This window comes from Lepus europaeus, chromosome 18 (assembly GCF_033115175.1).
Source record: "Lepus europaeus isolate LE1 chromosome 18, mLepTim1.pri, whole genome shotgun sequence".
NCBI classification, from domain to species: domain Eukaryota; kingdom Metazoa; phylum Chordata; class Mammalia; order Lagomorpha; family Leporidae; genus Lepus; species Lepus europaeus.
The window spans coordinates 76,812,582-76,832,024 of record NC_084844.1 but is presented as its reverse complement, the minus strand read 5'-3'; the positions used below and the strand labels follow the sequence as shown (position 1 = coordinate 76,832,024).

Sequence of the window (19,443 nt, the reverse complement as noted above, 5' to 3'; positions counted from 1 at the left end):
CTTCTGGCCTCCTAGCTGAGCCGTGAGCACTACAGAGATGCTTCCGCCCCAGGGCCTTTGCACATGCTGCTCCGGCACCTGCAGCCACAGGTTCCCTCCCTCACCTGCCCAGCGATACCTTCCCCACCCAGCCCATCTGAGGTCCCAGCTGCGCCCTCTCCGCCACCTTTTCCGGGCTCTCCCCCTCTCCCCCTGCTTTATTTTAGTCACATCATTTTACCGTCATCTGCCATCCTCAAAGCCGGCATTGTCTTGTCTCCTTTCACTCAGCGCCAGCTGCTTCGGTGTCCAGTCATGACGTGGTTGGACAGCGGTGGTGGGGGTCCCAGGAGAGGAACTTGGTGGGAGAGACTGAGTTTGAGTCATGATGGCCAAAACCACAGGGCCATCCAGGTGGCAGCCAGGGGGGCAGGTGCCCGTCTTGGTTTCCTCATCTGTCCACTGGGCTGAGCATCCCAGCTCCCAGGGGCATGGGGCACCGGCTGATGGGCATAGCAGCTCAGGGAGGCAAGCACTCCACCACACTCAGCCATGGCAATGGTGTGGGGCAGCTCCTACTGCCTCCTACCCCTCCCCCAGCCTACCACAGGAGAACTGCATCCCCCTCCTGCCATGCCTAGGTTGTTGCCAGGGGCCAGGAGAGTTTTTTTGCAAAATAGCTTCCAGGGCTCTGCTTTGGGGATTGGGAGCCCCAGAGGTGTCCTTTGTTGAGAAAACAACTCTGTGACACTAAGAAAAGTGCAGAAAACCAGAGCGAGCTGAAATCTCCCTGACTGTTAGTTGTCGGAAATGCAATCAACTCTTCAGGAAGGCATCAAGTCATATTCAGTAAAATGACTGATTCAGCCATAGATAAATGTTGATAGGGACATGAAGAGCATGGAGCCTTCATAAACTTCCAGTAAAACAGTGCAGCCACTATGGACAGTAATTCGACAGTTTCTCAGCATGTTCTACATGGGACTGTTTATTGACTCAGCAGTTTGTCTCCCAGGTATGCCACTAAAAGATACAAAATCCACATGCCCATAAAGGCTCCCTGCAGCAATATTCATGAAAGCCAAATATGAAAGCAACTCAAATACTAATATGTGAGAAAAACAGTGTGCAGTATATCTTTTATAATGGCATAGAATTTGGCAATAAAAATTAATTAAGAAATGAAAGACCACAAAAATAGTGAAAGTCAAAATAATTCTTTTTTTAAAAAAAAGAGAAGAATTAGTAGCAAAACCCCACACATCGTAGCATCTACAAAAATGGGAAAAAACTGAGTTTGGAGCTTATAGTGATGTTTCCAGCTGACTTAGATGAGAAAGCAATAAAGAACTGCTCAAAGGGAGATCTGAAAACTCTGAATGTGGTGAGAACCATAAATAATAAACACACAAGTAACAGAATGAGTATATGCCTTCAAAAGATTTGTCCTTAAGATAAAGAGTCAAAGCATAGAAAAAATTGAATATAAGAAAATAAAAAAAGTGTAGCTTTAAGGTTTATTTTAGAGGTATACCTGTATGCCTATTGGTGTATGTGAATTATATACAGGGCAAATCTAAGACTATTTTTTAAAGATTTATTTATTTTTTTGAAAGCCAGAGTTACACAGAGAGAGGACAGGCAGAGAGAAGCAGAGATCCTCCACCAGCTGGTTCACTTCACAATTGGCCACAATAGGAGGAGCTGTGTTGATTCAAAGCCACGGGCCAGGAACTAGCAGCTTCTTCCTGGTCCCCACGCAGGTGCAGGGGCTCAGGGACTTGGGCCATCCCCTACTGGTTTCCCAGGCCATAGCAGAGAGCTGGATCAGAAGTGGAGCATCTGGGACTCAAACCGGTGTCCATATGGGAAGCTGTGGTGCAGGCATTAGCTTTACCTACCACACCACAGGCTCCAATCTAAGAATTTTTTTTTTACCATGCTATCTGCTGCCCTGCCCCACCCAGTATTTTACTTCCAATTCTTTTAAAATTATCAATATGACTAATCAAATCTCTGTGAATCATTGACTTATATTCTGAGTAATTATGGAGATTGACAATAATTATGATGCAATTTTGTTTTAGAGCCAGAGTGAAGAATTTAGAACACTGTGAGAATGGCAATGAATTCAGAGTAGTGTTTTTTACACTACTTGGCTATTAAAAATAAAGTTTAAGCAAATATTTCTTCTAAAGTGTTTTTAGTGAGTATTAGAAATCCTGATTCAGACCTGTTGCTAGTTAAATATGTTCACTGTCCCACCTTGGAGAAATGAAATGTGTACATTATACTCCCATGCAAAGTTGGTTAGTAGACTCTGTAATGCCCTTCCAAAAGCTTATTGACAGCATTTTGCCTTCATTTGGAAAATTAATGAAAGTGAAAGATACTTACATATGTGTGGATTACCCATGAGAACAGCTCTAAACTTCACTATCTGAAACCTCAATGATCAGAGTTGTCTGCATTTTGACTGTTTTGCCTTGGATTTCTTTCCCTTTTACTAGGATAAATGTCTTTTCCAATGAGGGCTGGGTTAGATTAGCACTTTTCTACAAAAGATTCCCGATTTCTAAGTGTTTATTAAGGTAGTGATGGGGTCTGTGTGCTTGGGTCACAATTTGAAAGAACACAATTGATATAGGGCATGTAACTAAACTGTTAACATTATTGTCATTAGCAGTATTGCTAAGTATTTTCTTTTTGTCTTATTGTTCCTCATTTTATTCCTGGCTTTTGATGTTTTGAAAATTTACAGCAGAAAACCATAAAAAACTATGGACTGTTGCATTTGAAGGTTTATGTATTTATTTTAAATTTCATGCTTGTAAACAGTGCTGGTATTTCTTTTGCTTTGTTTTTAAGTACAATTGAATTTCACAATGAAGTGACAGCTGGCAATGCATGTACCTCAGCATAGACAGGCAATCTAAACAGTAAAGTTGGGTACTCTGGGTTTATTGCTATACAGTGCCAAGTCCCTTTGAAAGAATTGATGACAAACATCTTTAGCTTCCAGTCAGTGAAATTTCTGTCTTAAAAGTCCAAAATTTTGAGGCCAGCACAGTGTCTTTGTGGGTAAAGTTGCTGCTTGTAGTGCTGGCATCCCATATAAATCCTGGGTTGAGTTCCAGATGCTCCACCTCTGATCCAGCTCCCTCTAATGCACCTGGGGAAGCAGTGGAAGGTTGCTCAAGCACTTGGTCCCTGTACCCACAAGGGAAACCCAAAAGCTGCTGGATTCTGGCTTCAGATTTGCTCATTTCCAGCTATTGTGGCCATTTTTAGGAGTGAACCAGCAGATAGAAGATCTCCCTCTCTCACCATCTGTAACTTTGCCTTTCAAGTAAATACATAAATCTTTGAAAAATGAAATAGTCCAGAATTTAACAACTACAAATGTACTGTTTTATTTCTTTTTAATCATAACGTACGACCTTAAAACAAGTCAGACAAGACTCACTTTCAATATGGATGGTACAAAAACAACAAGGGATTCATAGGAGATTGCTTAGCATATATAAATAAGGGCACATTGAGAAGATTTTAGAACATGGAATTGAAAGATAAGCATTTCTGCAAAAATATTTAAATCTATGCATAGTTTTCTCATAGTACATTTTTCTATCAACATTTAAGACTCATCAGATTGCATCATGAAAACACAGTATTACTTTTTTCCAATATAAGAGCATTATATCAACATCACAGTCATCTGATTTCATGAATATTTATTGTTGTTCAGCCATGCATTTCTTTACAACTTAATGAGCAATAATTACTTCATTTTTTCCACAGGTCAGACATGTCCAAGAAACAAAGAAGGCCAAATGACTGGGTCATTTCTTTGCTCATTATTAAAAGCGATTAAGGAAACATAAGTAAAAGTCACACAAATAATCTACTTCAGGAATTAAAACAGAATCGTTCTTTTGTAGAAACTATAGTCTTTACCAACCTACTTAGAGAAATGTGTGAAATTCTTGAGTAAAATTCTGACTACCTAGATCAAAATCTACCATCTTTTGAAAATCAAATTTCCAAAACACAAATATAACATAAAATAGCAAAACTTATACATAGACCAGGTACGTTAAATCACATTTTGAAAACTGAAACCAAGAAAAAAAGCTAAACAATCAAAATTTCAGGCCCATGCTTACAGGTATATTTCAAACTTCTAAGGAAGAAAAAGGAAACCTGTTTCCCAAACCTATGCAAATGGAGATAAGCAGAGAATATTTTTAATTTCTTTCGGAAAATCAGCATTACGTCGATGATGATGCAAGCGTACCAGGAATAATTGAAATAATTCTTAAAAGTATACCTTTCATAAACAGATCCAAATATTCTAAGCAAAGTATTATTATTTTTTAATTTTAATTTAAAATTTATTTGAGAAATGCAGAGACACCCCACCACCACCCTTCCCACCTGCTGGTCCAGGCCCCCACCACCCCTCCCACCTGCTGGTCCGGGCCCCCAAATGCCCAAAACGGACGCCCTATCCCCTGAGGGCGGGGCGGGGCCTTCTGCTCTGGCCTTTCTAACCCCGGAGGGTGGGGCGGGGCGGGGCCGTCTGCTCTGGTCGCTCAATCCCGGGAGGGTGGGGCGGGGCCGCCTGTTCCGGCCACACCTGACCCCGCCCTCACCTCCCCCACCCAGGCAGGTGCTCCGCGACTACAACTGCCTGCAGAAGCTGCTGCAGCACCTGACCTCACTCAGCCTGACCATCGTGAGCAACGCGTGCGGCACGCTCTGGAACCTGTCGACCCGCTGCGCGCAGGACCAGGAGCTGCTGTGGGACCTGAGCGCCGTGGGCATGCTGCGCAACCTGGTGCACTCCAGGCACAAGATGATCGCCATGGGCAGCGCCACGGCCCTGCGCAACCTGCTGGCCCACCGGCCCGCCAAACATCAGGCGGCCGCCACGGCCGTGTCCCCCAGCACCTGCGTGCCCAGCCTCTACGTGCGCAAGCAGCAGGCGCCGGAGGCGGAGCTCGACGCCCAACATCTGGCGCAGGCGCTCAACCACCCGGAGAAGCAGGCCCTGCCCGGGGCCAGGCGGCAGTCAAGAAGCCGCTGCCGCCCCTGCCGCACCTGGACGGGCTGGCGGGGGACTACACCTCCGACTCGGTCTGCTTCGACGACGACGACGCGCCGTCCCTAGCCACCGCCACCGCCGAGCCCACCAGCCCGGCCGTGCTCTCCCTCTTCCTGGGCAGCCCCTTCCCGCAGGGCCAGGCGCTGGCCCGCACCCCGCCAGCCCCCCGCGGCGAGGCTGCCTTGGCGGCCAAAGCCAAGCTGGCGCTGGCAATGGCGCGGATCCACTGTCTGGTGGAGGACATCTTGGCCTTGCACACCTTGTCTGATGACAGCTTCAGCCTCAGCTCCAGGGACCACGGGCAGGAGGCGCCGAGGGAGGGCCAGGCGCAGTCCTGCTCGCCCTGGGGCGGCCCCAAGGGTGGCCGGCAGGAAGCAGGGGGCTGGGTGCACGCCCTGCTCTGGCTCAAGGTGGCCCATGCCAGCCTGTCCAACGACAGCCTCAACAGCGGCAGCACCAACGATGGCTACTGCCCGCGGGAGCACAAGCGGCCCTGCCCGCTGGCCGCGCTGGCCGAGCACCGTGAGGAGCTCCTGGGTGGGCAGCCGCGGCCCGCTCGGCGCTCGGCCCGATCTCGACCTGAGGGGCAGCCAGGCCTAGGGCCCACCCGGGACGCCGCCGGCGCCGACGCCCGCGTGGGCACCATCAAGCTGTCGCCCACCTATCAGCCCGTGCTGCCGCTGGAGTCCGCGGGCAGGGCAGGCGCCCCCCCCCCCCCGGCGGCCCCAAGGTGCCCCCCGCGGCCCGGAAGCAGGCCTGGCTGCTGGCAGAGGGCCTGAGCCAGGTGCCCGAGAAGCTGGGGGCCGCCAGGCCGGCCGCGGCCAGCAGGGCGCTGCAGAGGCTGGTGGCGCAGTAGGGGCCCCTCTCGCTGTCCCGCTGCAGCTCGCTGTCCTCGGTCGGACGCCCGGGCCCCAGGGAGGCCAGAGACCTGGACAGCGACTCCTCCCTCCAGGGCCTGGAGGAGGCCGGCCCCGAAGAGGCGGAGCTTGACGGGGCGTGGCGTGGGCCGGGGGCCGCCTCCCTACCCGTCGCCATCCCAGCGCCCCAGCGGGGCCGAGGTCTGGGCCTGGGCGTGGAGGACGTCACGCCGTCCAACTCTTCTGAGAACTGTGTGCAGGAGATACCGCTGGTGCTGAGCCGCTGCAGCTCCGTGAGCTCCCTGGGCAGCTTCCAGAGCCTGTCCATCGCCAGCTTCATCCCCAGCGGCCCTTGCAGCGGGCTGGGCAGCGGCACAGTGAGCCCCAGCGAGCTGCCCGACAGTCCCGGGCAGACCATGCTGCCCAGCCGCAGCAAGACGCCGCAGGCCGCGCGGCCCGGCCAGCCCGAGAGCAGCCAGTTCAGCCTGCGGTGGGAGAGCTACGTGAAGCGCTTCCTGGACATCGTCCACTGCCGCGAGCGCTGCCGCCTGCCATCCGAGCTGGACGCTGGCAGCGTCCGCTTCACCGTGGAGAAGCCGGACGAGAACTTCTCCTGCGCCTCCAGCCTCAGCCCGCTCGCCCTGCACGAGCACTAGGTGCAGCAGGACATGGAGCTGCGGCTGCTGCCGCCCTCCTGCCCAGACTGCGGCGTCTGTGGTGGTGGCGGTGGTGCTGGGCAACGCCGGTGAGAAGAAGCCGCTGGACGCCAAGAGGGGCCGGCGCCCGCAGGCTCCGGGACCCGCACGGCCGCGGACCAGGAGCTGGAGCTGCTGCGCGAGTGCCTGGTGGCGGTCTGCCCGCGCGGCTCTGCAAGGTGGCCTTGGCGCAGGTGCCCGGCCGCCGGGCGCTGCCCGTCCCGGTCTACATTCTGGTGCCCACCCCGGCCCGGGAGGACGACTCGGTCGAGGGCACGCTGGTCAACTTCTCCAGCGCCGCGCCACTCAGCCACTAGACTGCAAGGGCCCCCCCAAGGAGCAGCCCCGGGGCCCGCAGGACAGGGGCCGGCCCCGCGCCCCTGGGGGCCCCCAGAAGCCAGGCGCTGCTCAGAAGGTAGTGGCGGACAGTGATCTACGTGCCCAGCCCGGCCACCCGGCCCCACCCCAAAGCTGTCCCTGGCCCCCGCACCACACCGAGGTAGGCGGCGGAGACCCCCAGCTCGGCACAGCCAGCAGCCGCAGGCAAGGCGCCAGCGCCCGGGAAGCAGAGCTCTCTGAGCCTGCACAGGCCAGGCAAGATCTCCGAGCTGGCGGCGGTGAGCCATCCCCGCCCCCAGGAGCGCCACGCCCCCCTGCTCCTCTGTCCAACACCCCTTCTTCAAGCTCCTCCCAGACCTCGCCCGCCTCTCAGCCTCTGCCCAGGAAGTCGCCCCCCGCCACCCCAGCTGCAGGGTCTCTGCCCGGCCCGGCAGCCCCGCGCGTGCCAAGCACAAGACCTAGAAGTCGCCTGTCCAGATCCCGTTCAAGCAGAGGCCGGCCAAGCGCGGGGCGCCGCCGCTGGCCAGACCTGCCCCAGAGCCGAGCCCCAGAGGCCGCGAGGGGGTGGCGGGGGCGCGTGGGGCCGACTGGGCCTGGTGCGTGGGGCCTCCGCCCGCTCCAGCGGCAGCGAGTCCTCGGACCGCTCAACTGACCTTCATCAAGAAGTCGACTGGCTTACTGCCTTGCCAGCGCATGGAGCTGTCCTCCGCCGCCGCCTCCTTCGCCTCCGCCTCCACCTCCCAGGGTGCGTCGCCCCGCCGCGGCCGGCCGGCGCTCCCCGCCATCTTCCTCTGTTCTTCAAACTGCGACGAGCTGAGGGCGGCCCCCTGGCAGCAGCCGACCCGGCCAGGGTCAGGTCCAGGCCCCAGCCCGTGCGCGCTCCGGCGCAGCAGCTCCGAGAGCCCGTCGCACCTGCCAGTGCGCACACCCCCCGCGCTACCCCTCTTCAAGCGCTACTCCTCCCAGCCCCACATCAGCATGGCCCAGCCACTGCCCAGGGTGGTCGCGCCAGGCACGATGTGGCGGCGCATCCGGGATGAGGCGTCGTGCACATCCTGCGCAGCACCCTGCCCTCCTCGGCCCTGCTGCTCCGGGGCCCCCCCGCCGCCGCGGAAGACCTGCGATGCTGCAGTGCAGATGGAAGAGGTGGCCCAGCCCAAGACCAACACAAGCACGTCCCCGAGCCTGGGGAACCCGGAGCAGCCCCGGCCCCAACCGGCGCCCCGGCCGCCCTCCTGGGCAGCGAAGTGGATGAGCCAGTCCCGGCCAAGGGCCCTGCCCCCGCGCCCTTTGCCCAAGAGGGCTTGGGTATCGCCTTGGGGGGCTTCCCTGCCAGCCTGCATGGCCACTGAGGATCAGCGGCCACTTGGCAGCCTTCCCTCCACCCACCCTCCTGTTCCTCACGCCGCCCTGCAGCATCTGTCCCATGTGTACATAGCGCGCCACCCACCAGCACCCCATGTAAAGCCGCCGGCTGGCGGAAGGACCACATCCCCTGCATCAGTGTTGCACAACTTTAAAAAACAGAGCTGTCCAGTTGCCTCTGCTGCATGAGTGGGGCAGATGCGGGCCTCCCACGCCGGCCACGAGCAGGGAGGCCAGCGGTCCCTACTGGCCCAGGAAGACTGTCCCACTGGGACATCTCTGTCCGGCTCCGTCCTTGGCTGTGGCCCAGACACTGTCAGGTCTGACAGTGCCCAGTGGGCTGGGGGGTCTCTGCCCTGTCTGAGCGGCTGTGGCTGGGGTCTCTGAAGCTCAGGCAGTGGAAGAGAAACTCCTGTGGCCCTGGGGCTCAGTCCTGCCCCCCAGGATGCAGGGACACCCTCCCAGGGACAGATGCCCTGCCAGCCCATGGACGCTCGGCTGTCCCCCACATCAGCCTCTCCCGCAGTGATGAAGGGGAGGCTCCTGCCCAGGAGTGGCAGCATGAGGCCTGCGGGGCCCCAACAGGGCAGCCGGCTCCTCCTCTCAGCCAGGGAGTGGTGCGCTGATCCAGCGCCAGGCAAGGGAGCAGAGTGGCCCCGTGAGATGGGCAGAGTCCGCTGGGGGGAGGTGGTCTCAGGCGCCCATACAGGGTCCAGCCTGTGCCGGGGGCGGGGAAGGGCGCAGGTCAGCCAGAGGAGGTAGTGGCAGAGGCGTCGGGCAGCACTGAGCGCATCACGTGGCCGACGTCCAGCTCCAGCTTGGTGCCGGCTCACTGCAGGCCCTGGCACTGCTGCCTCAGCCCCTCACCTGCCCACTGCAGCCATGTGTTGGCAGCCACTTAGGCCTGGCTCTGCTGGTACAGCCGCTCCCTCTGGGCCTCGGGGTCCTCACTCCTCCTGGGGTCTCCTGGGGGGTCTGGGACAGCATGAGGGAGCATCAGTCACAAGGGAGCCCCCAAGACCAGAGCCACTCAGCAGGAGGGAGCCAAGCCTGGGGACACAGGCATCTGCATACCCCACCCCTGCACAGCACAAGCCCACCCCGGTGGCCTAGGCGCCCCATAGTCACTCTCGGGGGCCCACACGTGACCTGGCACCTCACACGCCAGCCGGAACACACCAGTCTCAATAGCGGGGTCCCTGCCGCCCACCCAGAGCTCTAGGTCCCCAGATCCCCGTCTCTCACATTGTTCTAGAAATGCTCTCCTCCACAATGATGGAAACAGCAGGGCCCACACCAAGGCCACCGGCAGCTGCTCTCCCTGGCAGCCAGCAGGAAGCCGGATGGGACACAGAGCAGCCTGGATCAGAGGCGGCGGCTTTGCCCACCACACAACAGCCATGGCCCCTCTAAGAGCCCCGTCCCCAAGGAGGGCCAGGGCCAAGGGAGGCCCGAGAGATGGACAGGGCCCACTGGGGGTGGGGAGCTGGCCCTGGGTACCTACATAGCCCAGCTGGCACCCAGGCCTGGAAGAAGGGGCCCAGGTCAGCCCGAGGCAGTGGAATGCAACTTGTTTTTTTGCAAAATGGGCTGTGGCACTTCCTAGGCAGATTCACCTGGAGCGATACTGCATGGGGGGTTGAGGGGAAGCATGGCCGTGACCCTCAGAAGCAGCAATGGGATGGCAGTGTGCTGACACACGTGGTCCACGATCCCCACACACACGTGGTTCACGATCCACACACACATGTGGTCCACGACCTCCCATGCAGTCTAGGGCCAGAACAGCAGCAGGAAGCAGGCAGCCTGGTGCCACCTGGTCAGCGAACACATTTTGCTGAAATGAGGGAGTGGGTCCACTCCTGTGGCATTACAGCCACCAGCTCCTCCCTGGCCAAGGCTGGGAACCTGGCCTCGAACCCTGGCCTGATGCCTGCTCACTACAGGTGACTCACAACAGACAAAAGGCAGCCGGCGACTGAAAGGCTGCTCAGCACAGGCTCTGCCAGGCGCCCTGTCCCACAGAACCTCCAGCTGATGGCAGCAGTCTGTGGCGATGCCAAGAAGCCCTGAGTCACACAGAGCCTGGCACGGAATGTGGTAGTATGGCTGGGTTGTTTAATTCATCTGACAGTAGAGATAGAGAGAGAGAGAGAGAGAGAGAGAGAGAAGAGGAAGGAAGGGAGGGAGGAAGGGAGAGATGGAGGGAGGGAGGGAGGGAGAGATCCTCTATTTGTGGTTCACTCCCCAAATGGCCACATCAGCCGGGGCTGAGCCAGGCCAGAGCCAGGTGCTCCCTCTGGATCCTACGCGGGCACAGGGCCCCAGTATAACTTAATTCTAAAAAGTAGGCTCCTGGGGCCAGCACTGTAGCGTAGCAGTAAAGCTGCCGCCTGCGACTCTGGCATCCCATAGGGGCACCAGTTTGAGTCCCGGCTGCTCTATTTCTGATCCAGCTCTTTGCTGTGCCCTGGGAGAGCAGTGGAGGATGCCCCATGTGCTTGGGCCCCTGCATCTGCGTGGGAGACCCAGATGGAGCTCCTGGCTCCTGGTCAGCCCAGCTCTGGCCGCTGCAGCCATTTGGGGAGTGAACCAGCGGACAGATCTCCCTCTGTCTCTGATGTCTTTTTGAAAAAATAAAGAGAAAGAAGAGTAGGTTCCCATAGAATCCTCAGGCCTTGGTCCAAGGGGCCTGTCCAGGGAGGGTGGGTGCGGCGTTCTAGGTCCGTCTGGGCCCAGGGCTCAGTATAGCTGAGCACCTCACAGAGACCACAGAGTCCACCCCGATCCTGCATGCGGAACCCTGTCCTTGCACACCCCACTTAGCTCCACCCCGGCCAGGCCGGAGACCCCTGCGACCCCCACCACGGCCCCTGTCTCGCGGCATGCTCCCCCTCCGTTAATGGGGCCAACGCCTTCCTCAGCCCCATGCCCATGCAGCATGGGACACATGGTCCTGCCCCAGCCACCATTCCTGGGGCCTCGGGGCTGCCTCCTGCCCTGCTCTGGCCTGAGCCCCCTACCTTCCGGGGCCAGCGCGGTGAAGACAAGGTCTTGGCCCATGCCCCGCGCACGTCCTCCAGGAACTGCTCCACCGTGGGCGGCGCTGGGCTCATGGGCAGCACCACGAACTTCTTGGCCTTGTATCTCATGCCTGCAGGTGGCAGATGAGGCCATCACAAGGCATGTCCCCATCGCGGCCACTGCCCGGTGAGGCCATGCGCATCTGGGGAGCCCGCCTTGCCCTGACCGCAAGGGGTCACGGGGAGCCAGGCTGCGACCCTGCCCTGGCCTCCTGGTCCCGGCGAACCACAGTAGCCAGCCCACGACTCATGGGGACTGCAAAGTATTATTATAATAAATGAAATGATATAGGGAAACATAATAGATCGATCACAAGCAAGAGATAAAAAATACAAGAGTTGTCAAGATTCCCAAAACAGCCATCCAAATAGGTGAAAAATGCAAAAAGACAATCACATGACTATTTAGATTACATGTTGAAAATATTTAATAAAATTCAGCATCTAATGAAAAAAAAACTTACTCTCAGTGAAAACAAACAGAAAGTAACTTCTTCAATCTGATCAAGATTAAAAGAAAGTTACAAAAACCAACACAACTAATACAGAATCATTGAAAGCTTTTCCCTGGATGTAAGCCTACACCCAGATGCCACCACTATTTCTTTTCAACTTTCTGTTGTAAGGGTAATCAGGGAAATAAAATGCCAAAAAATGTGTAAATTTCAATTTATAAAGAATGAAATTGTGTGTGTATATATATATATATATACACATACACACACAAAGAATTATATAGGATGACACATAAGTAGCTAGATAATTTATAAAATCTATTAATAAATACAACTGATACATAAATTTAACAATATTACTGGAAAGATTAATGCATAAAATCCACTAATTACTAAGTACCAGCAAGAAACAAACAGAAAATAATATTAAAGGGCAAGAGGCAGACTAGAAAACAAATATCTAGGAGAGATGAAAAAAAGAATTGAATTTGTAATATCTGTAAACATTGTTAATATTAAAAACCCCACATAGAAATGAGTCAGCAATATGAAGAAAACGAAAAAGACCAAAGCCAATAAATAGCCAATAGTCTCTTAACTCACCCTAAGCAGGTTACTGCAGCCTCCAGGTGGGATTCTCCCAGGAAGACCCGTGGGGAGGCAGGAGGGTCCCAGCAGGTGGCAGGATCCCACTGGTGAAAGGGTGCAGCCCTGGAGGAGGCCCTTGGCCCCTGAACCCAGGCCTCACCTCTCTCCCTATCTGGAGTGGCCTGGAGTTTCACGTCCCTGCTTTAAAGATGCTGATTTGTTGTGACTTCTGGGTCCTGTGTGCTGACGGCTATGTGAACTGTCCAATCAGGCATGGTGACATCACTGCCAAATAATCACATTGGATTGTGACACCATAGAGTTCCAAATTCCTGGAGGAGAGAGGTCCAAGGAGGGGTCTCTGCCGCTGGGAGACTCAGGAGCTAGTGTGGCATCTGCTGTTTTCTGACCTTTTCCACCACAACACAGCCCATCTTGGACACCTGGGAATGGTGAGTGTGTGGGGCCAGGTGTCCAGAGTGGGGGAAGGGGAAGCTGGTGGTACCTGATCACAGGATGCGGGGCTCCCAGATGGCATCTCTGGAACCTTGGGCCAGCTCAGTTTAATGGCTGGGGGGGCTCTCACAGGACACATCAAGACTGGTGACCCCTGCCGCTTGGAGCACATGGCCAAACACAAAAAACTCATGAGGATTGAAGTAAAGCTACCACCTGCACTGCCAGCATCCCATATGGGCACAGGTTTAAGTCCCAGCTCCTCCACTTCCAATCCAGCTCTCTGCTGTGGCCTGGGAAAGCAGAAGATGGTCAAAATCCTTGGGCCCCTGCACCCATGTAGGAAGACCTGGAGGAAGCTACTGGCTCCTGGCCTCAGATTGGTGCAGCTCTGGCCATTGCAGCCAATTGGGGAATGAACCAGCAGATGGAAGACCTCTCTCTCTCTCTCTCTCTCTGTCTCTCTCTCTCTGCCTCTCCTCTCTGTGTGTAACTGTGATTTTCAAATAAATAAATAAATCTTAAAAAAAAAGTTCCATTAACCTGAAGGTCATGTGAGAAACAGGAGACCCTGGGACTCCACTGGACACACCCTGGTCCTTGAGCCCATCTCCTTGAAATAAGCACTGGTGCTAAACAAATAAAATAAATAAATAAATAACTGTTATCAAAATTTGCTTTCTGTATTCCTTTCCATGCTGAAGAACTTCAAAATTAAATGACATGATACAAGAAATTGTTTAGAATTCAAGAGCTTTATTAATATAAGTTTGTTATAAATGAGAATACATTTATAACATATGCTTTCAATACATATATATGCTTTCAATACATAGGGAGGGGCCAGCACTGTGGCATAGCAGGAAAAGCTGCCAACTGTAGTGCCGGCATCCCATATGGGTGCCGGTTCAAGTCCCAGCTGCTCCCCTTCCAATCCAGTTCTCTGCTATGGCCTGGGAAGGCAGTAGAAAATGGCTCAGGTGCTTGGACCCCTGTACCCACATGGGAGACCTGGAAGAAGCTCTTGGCTTCGGATCAGTGCAGCTCTGGCCATTATGGCCATCTGGGGAGAGAACCAGTGGATTGGAAGATCTCTCTCTGTAACTCTGCCTTTCAAATAAAGATTTTAAAAAATACATTTTTGGAATAATGATTCCCAAGAAAAACACTTGTGAAAAAGGTTTCTTTTTCCAAACATGGAAACATCATGGCTTCAGAGAAAATATCTATAGACTCAAAATGATTGCATTGGGAGTTATGACTATTGATTATAAAAGGAATTTTATCAAAGTACAGAATTTAAAGGGAGGGCACATGTTCAAGGTCCAACACAGAAGAGAGGTGGGGAGCTATAGGAAGTTCAGCAGGCTAAGGTCTATAGTGGCCTTATGCAATGGGGATGTTTATAAGGGGGAAAGGAGACTGCAAAAGTCACTTTAAATATGTTTATAAGCAAAAGTCTTTATCCCATATCATGTGAAAAGAAGAAATGTGACCAACTGGCAATTTTTCAGGAAACCTGATCTTGAGTTAAGGGAGATTAGTGATATTTTTTCCCTGATGAGAAAATGAAATGTTCAGAAAATTCTGAAAAACTCTTTAAAAAAAAGAGATTTATTCCTTTATTTGAAAGGCAGAGTTAGAGGGGAGAGAGCAAAAAGAGGAGGAAGAAAGGGAGATAAAGAGCAAGAGAGAGAGAGAAGCAAAAACCTCCATCCACTTGTTCACTCCCCAAATGGCTGCAACAGCCGGGACTGGGCCAGGCCAAAGCCAGTAGCCAACAGCTTCTTCTGGGTTTCCCATGTGGGTAGAAGAGGCCCAAAAAGAATTGGACCATCTTCCACTGCTTTCCCAGGAGCACTAGCAGAGAGCTGGATGGGAAATGGAGCAGCTGGGATTCAAACTGGTGCCCGTGTGGAATGCTGGCACTGCATGTGGTGACTTAACTTTCTATGCTACAGTGCCAGCCCCTTGAGCAAGTCTTAATGTCCACTTGCTAACACTGGTCCTTTACTGTGCTAGGTAAAATTAAATAACACTTATAGGTCATTTTCTACTAAAATGTGAGAAAGTTAATATGTACATGCTTTCAATGCATAGGAAGGGGCCAGCACTATGACATAGCAGGTAAAGCTGCCAACTGCAGTGCCAGCATCCCATATGGGTGTCAGTTCAAGTCCCAGCTGCTCACTATATTTAAAATGTTACAAACACACTGGAAAGTCTAATGAAATTTAAAGTTACATTTTCTTGATATTAATATGAAGATATTATATCAGTATATATTCTAACAATACGAAACATTCAGTGATCTACAGCAAGAAATACATAATTAAGTCATGTGTTTGTGAGGTGGAGTTCACTTGGGCTAGACTCAGCTTATATATCTGGAATTCATCTGGATGGCAGCTAACCTAGGATGGCCTCAGCTTTCCTGACTAGGGCACCTTGGCTCTACATCTGGCTCCATACAAACAGACTCCAAAGCAGAATACAGGCATGACTTTTAGACTATAGAAGGCTTGCTCAGGCATATGGTTATGGCCGTGATAAAAGATCAAGAGCCTGGATGGAGATGTACATGATTTTCCAAATCTCTTCTGTCTGACCTGCACACATCTCACTGTACAAACCAGGAAATGTGGCTGGTATCTAGAGAGGAGTGGGAAGCCACAAGAATGCTCTGTGGCAGCAGACGTGAGTAAAGGAGAGCTGAAGAACTGGAGCCGTTACACGCAGTCAATATGCTGCTCACCTGAATTTTCTGATTAGTGACTAACATGTTCCATTAAGGAAGTAAACAAAATGTATTATTATTTATTTATGAATATTTATTTTCTTTTTTAAAAAAATTGTAATACAAAGGAATTGCAGACCAAAGTCCTATCAAATAAATAATGATTCCCATATTCAAATTTTCAGTAAATTATAAGAAATAGATTTATATTCTAAACACTTCTTTTTAAAGTTTATTTGACAGATAGTGAGAGAGAGAGAGACAGAGAAAGGTCTTTCTTCCATTGGTTCACCCCTGAAAAGGCTGCTACAGCTGGCGCTGTGCTAATCTGAAGCCAGGAGCCAGGTGCTTCTCTCTGGTCTCCTATGTGGGTGCAGGCGCCCAAGCACTTGGGCCATCCTCCACTGCTTCCCCGGGCCACAGCAGAGAGCTGGACTGGAAGAGGAGCAACCAGGACCAGAACCCAGTGCCCATATAGGATGCTGGTGCCACAGATGGAGGATTAACCAAGTGACCCACGGCACTGGCCATGACACAGCTCTTAAAATAACCAAGGTTCAAAATACAACAATATTGAGTGCTAGTAAAACTATATTTATCTGGAGAAAATCTCCTCAAGGTCATGGAAGTGAATTTCTCCTCCTTTGAGGGTTTATTATGCTTAGTGACTGGTTTTCAAAGAATAGAGTAGTGAAAGAATGAGAAAACACACATCCTATGGTGAAGAACCTGACAACCAATACAATGGCCTGGGGATCATGGTTGACATCACAAATGATATGATAGTCATGTCAGTAGCATTTACCATTGATTTGATATGATAAAAATGACACTTCACTACTGTGGCCTTTTTCCCAAAAATACAGAATTGAGGTCCAGCAATAAAAACAAAACTGAAATTAATTTATAGGCATTTCATAATCTCAAGTAGAGTCCTAAGACACAAGAGTAGAAATAAAATTACAAAAGCTGTAAAAGGCCGCCTGTCATTATTGATTCTAAACTTGTGGGGCCAGTGCTGTGGCACAGCTGGTTAACACACTGGCCTGAAGCACTGGCATCCCATATAGATGCTGGTTTGAGACCTGGCTGCTCCACTTCCAATCCAGCTCTCTGCCATGGCCTGGGAAAGCAGTAGAAGATGGTCCAAGTCCTTGGGCCCCTGTAACTGTGTGGGAGACCTAGAAAAAGCTCCTGGCTCCTGGCTTCAAATCAGCACAGCTCTGGCAGTTGCAGCCATTTGGGGAGTGAATCATCAGATGGAAGACCTTGCCCCTGCCTCTCTCTGTCTACATCTCCTCTCTCTGTGTAACTATAAAAAATTATAAAAAAAAATAAATGTTTAGAGGAAAACTGTTGGCAGGAAACTGGGGACATATTTAAACCCAGAGCACATTGTCTTCTATTAATGTATATTTATTTTAAAATTATTTATTTGAAAGGCAGAGTGACAGAATGGAGAATGAGAGAGAATGAGCAAGAACTATCATCCACTTGATCACTCTCCCAAATGCCTGCAACAACCAGGACTGGGCCTGTCTGAATCCCGGGGTCCAGTACTTCATCTGATCTTCCCACATGAGTGTCAACAATCCAACTACTTCATCCATCACTTTCTGTCTCCAGAATACACATTAGCAGAAAGCCGGATCATAAGCACAGGTGGGACTTGACGCCAGGCACTCGAAGATAGTTTGCAGATATTCCTAGTGATGACTTTACCTGCTATACCACAACACCTGTCCCTAGAACGCAATGCATTTGAATGAGACATTAAATAAAGCATCAGAATGAGGACTTTAATATTTAAGATTTTAAATTATTGGAGGCCAGTGTTGTGGCACAGTGGGTTAAGTGAACATGTGCAGCACCAGGATCCCATATGGACACCACTTTAAGTCCCAGTTGTTCTACTTTAAAAAAAGATTTATTTAGTTATTTTTGATAGGCAGAGTTACAGAGAGGCAGAGGCAGAGAGAGAGAGAGAGGTCTTCCATCTGCTGGTTCACTCCCCAAATGGTCACAATGGCCAGAACTGGGCTGATCTGAAGCCAGAAGCCAGGAGCCAGGAGTTTCTTCTGGGTCTCCCATATGGGTGCAGGGGCCCAAGGACTTGGGCCATCTTCTACTGCTTTCTCAGGCCATAGCCAAGAGCTGGATTGGAAGTGGAGCAGCTGGGACTTGAACTGGCAGCAATATGGGATGTGGGCACCACAGAGGCTTAGTCTACACCACCAGGCTTTACCTGCTATACCAGCAGGCCCCTGCTCCACTTCTGATCCAACTCCCTGCTAATGTGCCTGAGAAAGCCAGTGGAGGATGGCCCAAGTGCTTGGGCCCCTGAACCCATGTGGGAGACCTAGAAGATGCTCCTGGCTCCTGGCTTTGGCCTGGCCTAGCCCTAGCCAATGCAGACATTTGGGGAGTGAATCAACAGATGCCAAGATCTTTCTCTCTCTCTATCTCTCTCTATAATTATACATAAATAATAATGAATAAATAAAATAAATCTTAAAAAATTTTTCAATTGTTCTGTCCCAACCCTAAATGGTATACTTATGTTACATGGAATATCATCTTTTTTAACCAACATTCTTATTTTTTAAGTATTTGTTTACTTGACAGAATGAGAGAGAGAAAGAGATCTTTGTTCCATTTGCTGATTCACTCCAAAAATGTCCACAGGACTGGGGCTGGACCAGGCTGAAGCCAGGAGCCAGGAATTCCTACCTGGTCTCTCATGTGAGTGGCAGGGGCCCAGGTATTGGGCCATCATCTGTTGCTTTCCCAGGCACATTAGCAGGGAGCTGGATCAGGAACAGAATAGCTGAGACTTGAACTGGCATTCTGACTTGGGATTCTGGCATTACAGATAGCAGCTTAGCTCCCTGTCCACACACAGCTCCAATATTCTTCTCACATGCCAATGTTCCTACTCCAAAACCAATTAAAACCTGCCTTGAAGTTTGTGGGCATCACATCTGTTTTACTTTTTATTTTAGTCACTGCACAGCACTTCATATGATGACTTTATACTTTCCAAAGTTCATTTAATCATTTTATTTACCTGAAAAGCAGACACCAACAGAGAGAAAGTTAAACAGAGATCTTCCATCTACTGGTCTATTTCCCTAATGCCAGCCAAACCTGAGGCAGGGTAAGGCCAAGCAAGAAACCCAGGTCAATCCAGGTCTCACCTGTGGGTAGCAGGGACCTAAATATTGTTGTCATCATCTGCTGCTTCTTAGAATGCACATTGACAGAAAGGTGAAGTCAGAAGAAGGTCAGGAACTGAAATTCAGACACATCGACATTGGATCAGGCATCCAAAGTAGCATCTTATCTGGTGGCCCAAAGATGTGCCCCTTACACATTTTTTCCTTGATTCGTTTTATATTTTGTACTACTGTACTAATTTTATCCATATGTATCATTATTGACATTGCATTCCCATAAAATTCTAATATTCAGTGAAAATGGTATACTATTCAGAAAAAATCAAATTTTCTAGGTTATACAAAATTTAACAAAATTTGATTTGTCATTTTCTATTTCTGGAAATGTACTTGTTCATAATAATATCACTTGTATATTGACTATAGCTTTTAAGATATTTAGCTACAAATACAGGGTTTTACATTTTATGGTACTTTTAATATGAGCAATGGATCTGTCAGTGGCATTAGTCTCTGCTCATTGATTCAACTTCTATAGCCACACACAACACCAGCCTTGGTGGCATCTTTTTTAAAAAGTTGTTCATGTATATCAGAACCTCTGAA

At 51.2% G+C, this 19,443-nt stretch overlaps 2 pseudogenes; one reads left to right on the top strand and one right to left on the bottom strand.

The window, feature by feature from the left end:
• The first annotated feature begins 4,468 nt into the window (after window positions 1–4,468).
• LOC133747050 (adenomatous polyposis coli protein 2-like) lies at window positions 4,469–8,429 on the top strand (annotated as a pseudogene).
• Window positions 8,379–11,494, bottom strand: LOC133776829 (UPF0449 protein C19orf25 homolog; annotated as a pseudogene).
• Between the last annotated feature and the right edge of the window lie 7,949 nt (window positions 11,495–19,443).